At 35.2% G+C, this 10,059-nt stretch overlaps 1 protein-coding gene across 3 annotated transcripts in view; it reads left to right on the top strand.

The window, feature by feature from the left end:
- The first annotated feature begins 2,694 nt into the window (after nucleotides 1–2,694).
- Nucleotides 2,695–10,059, top strand: part of mri (BTB/POZ domain-containing protein mrityu) — a 384,830-nt gene continuing 377,465 nt past the window's right edge. For all 3 annotated transcript variants that reach the window (XM_090381835.1, XM_090381837.1, XM_090381834.1), the window contains exon 1: nucleotides 2,695–2,765. The gene's annotated coding sequence lies outside the window, so the exon portion shown is untranslated. The remainder of the gene's footprint in view (nucleotides 2,766–10,059) is intronic.

The following is a 10,059-nucleotide window of genomic DNA, read 5'->3' as shown; positions in this document are numbered from 1 at the left end:
GCTGCTTACTCTGTATAAATCGTAAATCCGCCCTGCCATGGAACATTGTTCTTACATCTGGGGTGGTGCTCCCAAAACCTCTCTCAGGCTTCTTGGTTCCATTCAGAAGAGGGCAGTCAGGTTAATTAATGACTCATCTCTAACAGAGTCTCTCCACTCGCTGTCTCATAGACGTACTGTTTCTGCTGCATGCCTCTTCTACAGATACTTCCATGGGCACTGTTCTTCTGAATTGGCTTCTATAATTCCCGCTCTCTCTCTTTCAAAACAGTCCGGGCACATGCTGTCACCAGCCAACTTCCATTTACTGTCCAACTTCAAACTCACAGAACCAACTTTTTATCTTCCTCGTTTATTCATTAAACTGACTGGAACAACCTTCCTTCATACGTATTTCCTGAAAATTACAGTCTACAGAAGTTCAAGTCCAATGTCAGCAAATATCTTCATTTGTCTTCTCAACCTCCAACCAAAGCACGGTATTAAGTACTATAGGTTCTAATACCTCTCGCGTTTGGGTTTTACATAAAAAAAAAAAAAAAAAAACTGTCGTAGGTTATTCTTGTAGGATTCTTCGCATCGTGTGGCTACTGATGCCTTCTCCGCTCCCTGCACAAATAGAAATGGTCGCGTTGTTTCGCGACGATTCACTTTGATAATACGCTATAGACATCTTGCACCTCGCCCAGTTTCATTTCATCTTATTACGGCATTTTCCTGTCCGTTTTCAATTATTAAAGGCTCGTACACTGTGCTGCCACTTTATTAGGTACACCTACCTAGTAGCGTGTTGAGCCTCCTTTTGTTTTCAAAACAGCCAGAATTCGTCTAGGCCTGGATTGAACAAGATGCTGAAAACGTTGTGCAGGAATGGAGTACCATGCAGACATGAGTGCATCATGCAGTTCCTTGAGATTCGACGGAGGTTTAGGCGTGCAGCAAAAAGCCCTTTCCAGCTCACCCCAAAGATGTTCAATAGGAATGAGATCCGCAGACTGAGCGGGTCACTGCAGCAAAGAAGGGTCATTGGTATATTCCTGGAACCATTCCATAGTGATTCGGGCTTTGTGCATCGGATCATTATCCTGTTGGAAGTAACCATCTGTCTCTTGGAACAAAAAAAAAAAAAAAAAAAAGAAAGAAAAAAGAAAGGTTGTCTTAAAAGAAAATGGATATACTATAACCCTGTAGAATCCACATAAAATAACCTATTAGCTTATTATCTCTTATATCTTGGATATTTAAGCCTCAGGACATTTAAATTGATAATCCACAGAAATTCCTGCTAGGTTGATTGAATTGGAAATTCATATAAATCACATTCATCTTGAGCTGGGATATAATTTTTCTTTTTTATCTATGCAATGGAAATCTGAGGGAAAACTGAGTGAGTTTAATGATATTTGGCCCTTTCCTATGATTTTTCTCAACACCTGATCTCGAATTAGTTTTGAATTCAAATACTCAGGGGATGGACTTTTCCAGTGAACAATTATTTTTATACCTATATACAAATAGAAATCGACCGCCTTAGAACAAGAGAAATTTGATTTATTTGCACTCCAAAGTGCAGAGTAACTGGCAGGTATATGGAACTGTACAGCTACACATAGCCTTTCAATTTCATGGGCTTAATACAAGCAAGATTCTAGTATTGTTCCAATTGCAATTATATTCTACACAGTTTGTTTAGTGAAACAGAACAGTTTTCAAAAGTCCAAAATATGCCATGCTAAGAAAAATTACGAAAACTGTAGGAAACTTAGAAATCTCCAGCAGACCTCTTGGAATTCACCTTCCCATAGTACTAGAGAGAATTTTTTGCACATTCTTTGCAAGCTTACAAATCTCCACCTGTGATAGAGGTATATCTTAAAAGAAAGTGCATGTTCACTTTTCAATTTCATCCTGCTATTATCAGCAGGACTGAATTAATTCATGCTAAGATTCGAATGATGAAACTGAAAGAGATTTCAATACCAGATTTTGAATAGAATTACTTTTATTATTATTTTTAAGGTTATAAATTTTATAACTAATAATTTTTCCAGTGATAATTTCCGCTGATGCCCAAGTTAACGAACAGTTCCTGGTAGACTAGAAATATACATTTGCCACAATTTCAAGGATTAGGGGAAGGGCTGCTAAAAGTACAATGGTAATACTATATTTATTATTAATACCAGTGATGGAAATGACATTGTGGTACTTTTGATATGATATCAACTATTGCCAATCACTTATCGTCCTGCAATTCTATTATTATTTTTTATTATAATTTTGTGATCGTTGAAAATGAGGGGTGTGGTGCCTCTCCCTATTTCCGTTCTTATTAATATCTTTAAATTGTAATTACTGTGCTTATATTTTGTCTGCATTCTTCAGGTTAGCCTATTTGAAATTTAATTTATCTAGTCATCTCTTTTAACTTGCGACTCATGTCTCTATAAATTAACAATTTCACCGTTCGAAAAGACTGAACTGATTTCCAGGCTTATACTTAGATTTTGAAGTCTCGGATATGGAACAGTTTGTAGGTATGATAAAGTGAAAGTACAGTATTTAAATCCGGAAATTGTTCTGTAGGTGGCGTACAGCTGTGATATGCTGCTGATCACATTTTAAGCCTAACATAATTGTAGTGCTGGTTTTGTACAGTTGTTAGAATTATAATGAATTAGAAAATTAACAAAATTAAAATATGACAAAATCTTGAGAATTGGAAGGCACTTCTCACTTATGATTGTCGTAAATTTTTAACAATGGTGAGAAACTATTTCTCGTACACCGTAAGCTTTATACATTTTTGAAAATGAGTTTTTCATCTGCACCATAATATTTTGAATTTTTTCGGTATTTTAATAATGCTTTTTGTGTTTAGACTTTTTTGGAGGTTTGTCTTCCTTACACCCGAAGTTTTTCTAGGTTCCAACAGTTGTATTTGGTGGGAAAATTTTTGAAACCATTGGTAATAGCATTCTTGTGTTCACAGTTGATACTGTTATTGACAAATTAACTGAATTTTCTCAATCAACATACGGTATATTTTCATATATGATCTAGCGCGTGCCGTACAACTTCAGATTTATGAATTGCTCACCACAATTCATAAAACAATTTAGAAATCTGGTGATGCCCACTCAAACTGCAAAATAGCTAGGGTTTGCCAGGGATGTAGTAAAAAAAAAAAAAAAAAAGTATGGATAAACCAAAAGAAACAGAAGACAGCGTATTTATAAGTAATAAAAATGAAAAGTACATGCTATTCGAGAAAAACGCTGGATATATGTTTCGACCACAGCTCTGGTGTTTACATAAATTTTGTATTATGTACAAACTTAAAGCACAGAATTTTTACGTCTAGTGCAAATATGTGACCAAATCGTGGATTTCAAGCCACATCATAACGTAATTGTGTTATAACAAATATTCGATTTTGAAAGTGCAAAATCGGAATGCGAGTGATGAAAAAAAAATCAACCCTACAACCAGTTACCAAAAAACTAACACCGTCATAAAACCGAAGTGTGGCATTTACATTGATGAATTTTTCAGCAGTATGAAGTATATTGACCAAATAACAGCTTTGAAGAAAAGTCAAAATATCAGAATCAAACTACTGATGGATGCTTCCTGGTATTGATGTGAGGAAAATGAATAGGAATCTGTACCAGCCAGTTCTAAAAAAACTGAAGATACTTGCTAAACCTGCCCCTTAAAGCCCTTTTCCACTTTTAAGAATTCCAGATGAACCTTAAAACAAGCATGTGCATCTGTCATAGCTGTTAGCATATTTTGAAATTATATTTTTTTACCCAGTAGCTTCAAAAATTTTGTTTAATGTTGGATCATGAATGCATGATGAACATGTAAAAATTGGGACTTAATCAGCAGTGGCGAAGGAACTACAGAAATTTGATGTCTGTCACTTCATATATAAACAAATAAATTTATATATTTATAGTATGGGCATCAAATTTTTTTGTGTACTATTAGCTGTAGTAATGAAAGTGCAATGTAACTTAAGCCTTTGTTTAATGTTTAGATGGGCATCACTCTTAATGATATTGCTGTGGGGTTTGGTGCTAGGTAGAAAATGGACCTTGCAGTTTTAAAATAGTATTATAATTTCAACTGTTGACAGTTATAAATAAAAACATAATCAGATTAGGTTTCATCTCTCTTTCAGCAGACATGCCAAAACAGTGATACCAGAATTCAGTAAAATAATGTGGTGCCTGAAATAAAGTAAGATTTGATATACATCAGAAAGAAATAAAAATAATTATTAGCTTAAAACTGGTAGGATAAAATATTTGTTTCATAATTGGTTGGGTGGATCAAAGGGACCCAGTTAAAAAAAAAAAAAAAAAAAAAAATGAAATGCTCTATTATACATAATTGAAATGCTGATAGATAATTTGTTCTTATCATCATAAATGCAAATAGAGGCACAAAAATTGATAAAAATCATTTAAAGTAGTAGTAATCAAGGATGTGATGCAAGAAAGCAAGCTTATGTAGCATCAGCCCAAAAAAAAAAGAAAAAAAAGTGATTATGAAATCTCATATGTAAATCTCTTCTTAAAATAATCTTGAATATTACAAATGGTTGTAATGTTAAAATAATTCAGCACTTAGAACAGGCATAAGACAGCCTTGACTTTCTGATTGGGGCTGTCACAGAATGCAGAAAATAAATAGATAAATAAAATGAAAGCTAATTCGATCACTTTGGCAAACTTTGTGCACACCCTGTAAAGAATGCTTTTGCAGGGCCACACAGTTCTTGAAGATGTGTTGATATGTTATTATGTTGAGTTTTGAGGTGTGGTGCTGAACAGCAGAGCAGTACAGGTACTCAACTTTTTTTTCCAACCATAAATCTTAAATCTTGTACATTATTGTGCACTGTTACTGGCATCATCTTCATTTGATGAGCTAGCATTTTGTTCATACAGTGTGCTGGCTTGTCAGCTGAAGAGTTCACATTGAATTTGATCTTGAAATCTTCATTGCTTATTTCCAAAATTCTTATAATTTCTTCAGTCTACCTGCACCATCCCCCTCTACTCATAATATATCAGTGTAAATGGTCATATGAAATGCACTCTCAGGATAATAAGAGTAAAAAGAAAATCACTTGTAAGAAAAAACTTACAATTAAAGTGGGCTGTCAATATGAGCCATAAATGAAACAAAAAAAATTTCTATAGAGATACAAAACAAGAACTGTAAAACCACTTTGCCAAGATTTCAGGAACAGAATGACATAGTGTCTGTACATCAAGTGTCCAGACTGTAGAACATACTGTTCATCACTCATTTGGAAAGGTCTCAGTTGAAATCCTATTCAGGCCTGGAGAAACTTAAAATTTTTTTTTTTCATTTCAGGGTGCAAATGGCTTGTTTGGCAGGGGTTGACTCCCCTTTCCCAACCACTGCCCTGAGGCAATTTTGTTGTTTCTTATTTCACCACTTGTGTTTGGTAGTGAAATAAGTAAACTAGAAATTTTTATATTTACTAAATTAAACTCAAGGCTCAACCAAAATTTGTAGCTTAATGGAATAGTCAATTTAAAACTTATAATCAGAAAATTCCAAGATTATAAGTCTGTAATAGGCTCAGGAAGATTGATAATGTCCTGAATTTTCCTTGCCGTAATTTGTTGGCAGTTATTTAGAAGTCATGTTAATCTACACGCGTATTCACACCTCTGTGCTTTTACCTACCAGTCAGCTGTGGAACAAATAATAATCCAACTTTTTTTTTTTTTTTTTTTTAATTGTTTTGCACTCAAAAACCATTTATTTGATCAGAAGTAACTCTCTTTCTAAGATAATTTTTTCCACAGTTTCTCAATTAAAAATTTAAGAAATGTCAACAGTGTCATACTGTTTCTTGTTCCTAAATAGAACATTGTTTTTGTGCACTGCCAGAGGGTTTTAATATCTATATTTGTTCAAATTTGATAACTGTTAAGTATTTAGAACAACAAATTATAAAGAATGAACAAAACTAAAATAAAGGAGTAGGCATTTGATTTGATAAACACTCAATGGTGTGTTGTGGGTTTATAATTTAAAGAATAATTGATAACTATCCATTAGATTATTGTGTGTGTGTTTTGGGACAGTAGAGTTCTGTCATGGATTTTTATGGTTTCAAAACATATGGGATATTCTGATATATAGCTAAAGTGTCTAAATTATGATCCCAGAATGTATAGTGTGTTTGTTTACCAAATTACTCATTTCTGCATTTGTTACCTTGTTCTTCAACTCCCTCATTTTGAATAGCATACATACCTTCCTCCTCTACGAATCTGTTGCATAATCATGTACTTTCTTAAGTGTGTTCACAAATGTATGAAGTGCCTATTGTATTCACTGTCTGTCTGTGTTTAACAGCCTGACTCCCAGTGGATGATTTTCAAGAAATATTATATTTGGTTGTTTAGAATGATTTGTTGAGCAATCCTGAATTTTATTAGAATGACCATGAGAAATTCAGCATTTTCCCCCCCCTTTTGTAAAAATCTGTATATATATATATAAATTGAAGTATGTTTTGGATTTTTGGGCATTACTTTATAAGGAAAAGTCAGATTGACACCAAATTTTCAAGGTATGCTCCATTTGTACCTGGAAGGTTTCTGGATCAGTTCCCTACAGAAATGTGTATTAGTTTGCTGTATTAGTTTATGTTTAGGATTATTCTGGTAGGAAAGGTTGAATCAACACCAAATTTTCAACATATGCTAAATTAATCTTTGGGAAGGTTTAAGGCTAATTTGCAATGCCATAATTCCCTGATTCATACCCCCCCCCAAATCATAGATATTAATATATATTTAAGTGAGTGAAAGTATGTTTCAGTTCTCAATGCAGAAAAGTCAGATCTAAACATCCATTGCAACTGGAGAGGTGTTAGCTTTAATTCAGATTCTATAGCCCACAATTTCCCCACCTTACAGAAACAGTATGATAAATTTGGAACAAGTACTCCAATCCTTTTCAAAATATCATTAGTTTTTCAGATATTCTTTTACACATTTGTACCAAATATCATGTTGTTATGTTAACCCATATTTATCCCCCCCCAATAAAAAACTGCTATACAGTTCTCACCTTACAGCTACCCAACACATCAGGAGCATCAGATAGTGAAGTGTTTTTGGTGAACCTTTCTTGAGTAGTATAGAACCTTTAGGCACATTATTTGATAATTACTTAACTTGTTTAATACCTTGTGATACATTGTTACCTTCTGGTTTAGTTTATTAATTTGAAATAACTTTAAAAGATTGTAATAACTTGAATATTTCCGCATTTATTTATGAAAATCAAATATTAAAATTAGTAGAGGCATATGATGCAAGAAAGCAAGCTTATATAGCATCAGCCAAATAAAAAAAATAATAAAAAATAAAATCCTTCCCATTTCACCCATCCATTCACTCCAAATGCTTGTCTAGTTCTGCCTTGAACTTATTTAAGTTTTCGACCTCCACTACGACAGATGAAAGTTTATTCCAACTGTCAACCACCAGCTGGTTAAAGGCAAATTTCTGCACATAAGTATGTATAAATGCCTTAATGCTTCCCCTGCATATTATCATTCTTATGTCTTGATAAATTTTTGAAGAGTTCTGTTTTTACTGATTCCTTAAATAGCATTTTTTTTCTTCAGAACAAAGCTTTTAGCATTGGCATGGCATACAATGCAAGAAAGCAAGCTTATGCGGCATCAGCCAAAAAAAATAATAAAAAAAGGAAAAAAACCTCCCATTTCACCCCTCCATTCATTCCAAATGCCTGTCCAGCTCAGCTTTAAATCTATTTATTTCTGCACATCTGTTATTATTATTAGCATATGGTGCAAGGAAGCCTGAGGCTTATGCTGCACCAGCCAAAAAAAAAAAAAAAATTCTGAATTAATGTGGGAGGGAGAGCAAGAATCAGAAGTAGAAGGAAATCACCAAGAAAGAGAAGAATGATGATATCTAGCTCAGGACCCTGGGTGTGCCAAGCCCATACTCACCAGATGTGAGCCCCTTTCTACAACTGTCTTTCCTCAGTTTGAATCTATGTCCCTCAGGTTCTTAATCTCAGGAAGAATCCCATCAGCATTCAGCTTGCTCAACCCATTCAAGGCCTTATACACCTCAATCAGATCACTTCTCATGTGCCTACGCTCTAGGCACTGCAATTTGCAGAGCTTAAGCCTTTCTTGGTAAGATCACCGCTTTGTTCCCCTCACCAATCTTGTTGCCCTTCTGTCTGCACATAATTTGTCTTAAACATAAATTTCATCAGGAAGTGACTGTTCTAAGAATGGCTAACTGCGGCTTATAATCTGTATGCAGCTCTTTATGCTCGAAGTTTGTTCCTTGGAGAAATGTGCTAAAACAGTTTATACCTTATAAGGCATTAGGAAAAAGTTACTGCTTTTGATAAGTGGATGGTTGAGTGGCAGAAGACAGAGAATGATTATTAATGGGCATTGACCTTGGATTAACATTAGTGGAGTCTCTTACGGGGTTAGTGCTGGGTCTCTTACCATTTTTAATATTTATTAACAATATTGATGAAGGAATATCAAGCTTAATGTCTAAGTTGGCATATGATAGAAAGGTTAGGAGAGTATTTATGGTATGAATGAAGACAGTGTAGTATTTATGCTACTACAATAAGACCTAGAAAATTAGGCAGCTGGCTGAGAAGTGGCTGTTGAGGTTTAACATTGATAAATGCGAAAGTACTGTATGTGGGTAGCAGTAATAATATATGACTTGAGTGGTATTGCAGTCAAGGTGGTGGAGAAGGAAAGAAACCTATGGGTAATTGTACAGCCCAAAATGAAGTTTTCTGAGCAGTGCAGACAGGCAGCTAGAATAGCTTATGGGTTTCTGTCGATGATATACACGAATTTTGCCGGCAGGAGGATCATCCTTTTTTTTTTTTTTTTTTTTTTGTGTGAACCCCAAACATGAGAGGTATTAGAACCTATAGTACTTAGTACCATGCTTGAGTTGGAGGTTGAGAAGACGAAAGAAGATATTTGTTGACATTGGACTTGAACTTCTGTAGATTGTAATTCTCAGGAAATACGTATGAAGGAAGGTTGTTCCAGAAAACAGCAGTTGAATGAATAAATGAGGAAGATGAAATGTTGGTTCTGTGGGTTTGAAGTTGGACATTAAATGGATGTTGGCTGGTGGCGGCACATGTTCGGACTGTTTTGAAAGAGAGAGCGGGAATTATAGAAGCCAATTCAGAAGAACAGTGCCCATTGAAGTATCTGTAGAAGAGGCATGCAGCAGAAACAGTACGTCTATGAGAAAGCGAGTGGAGAGACTCTGTTAGAGATGAATCATTAATTAACCTAACTGCCCTCTTCTGAATGGAATCAAGAAGCCTGAGAGAGGTTTTGGGGGCACCACCCCAGATGTGGGAACAATATTCCATGGCAGGGCGGATTTGCGATTTATACAGAGTGAGCAGCTGTTTGGAAGAAAAGTAATGCCGAGAGCGAAAGAGAAAACCAAGTTTTTTAGATGCAAAGGAAGCAATATTTGTAATGTGCTTGTGCCAAGAGAGATTAGAAGTCAGGGTAATCCCCAAAAGAGATATATCATTTTGCCTAGAAATTGGAGTGTCCCTAAAGATAAGCATAGGAGCAGAAGAATCCTTTTTGCGAGATATAAGACAAGACTGAGTTTTAGAAGGGTTGAAATCAACTAAGTTGTCTTTGCCCCACTGGAGAATTACCTGAAGATCGGCATTTAAGGAATTGGTAGCAGATTTTCGAGAAGTTGAAGCTGATTGAGCAGGACAAGGTTTCTCAAAATGGAAAGTGGAATGCAATGTGCTATCATTGGCAAAACTATGGATGGGATTGCCAGTCAATGGAAGAAGGTCATTAATATACAAGAGGAAAAGAGTGGGGTAAAGAACTGAACCTTGGGGGACACCAGCATTAGTGGAGGAGTTAGAAGACAGAGAGCCATCTACCATCACCCTTAGTGAGCGATCAGAGAGAAAACTGGATAACCA

The sequence above is a fragment of the Mastigoproctus giganteus genome, chromosome 9, assembly GCF_048544385.1.
Source record: "Mastigoproctus giganteus isolate SK-2022 chromosome 9, ASM4854438v1, whole genome shotgun sequence".
Taxonomy (NCBI): Eukaryota; Metazoa; Arthropoda; class Arachnida; order Uropygi; family Thelyphonidae; genus Mastigoproctus; species Mastigoproctus giganteus.
Note: the sequence above shows the minus strand (reverse complement) of the source record. Positions and strands in the feature narration are given on the sequence as shown.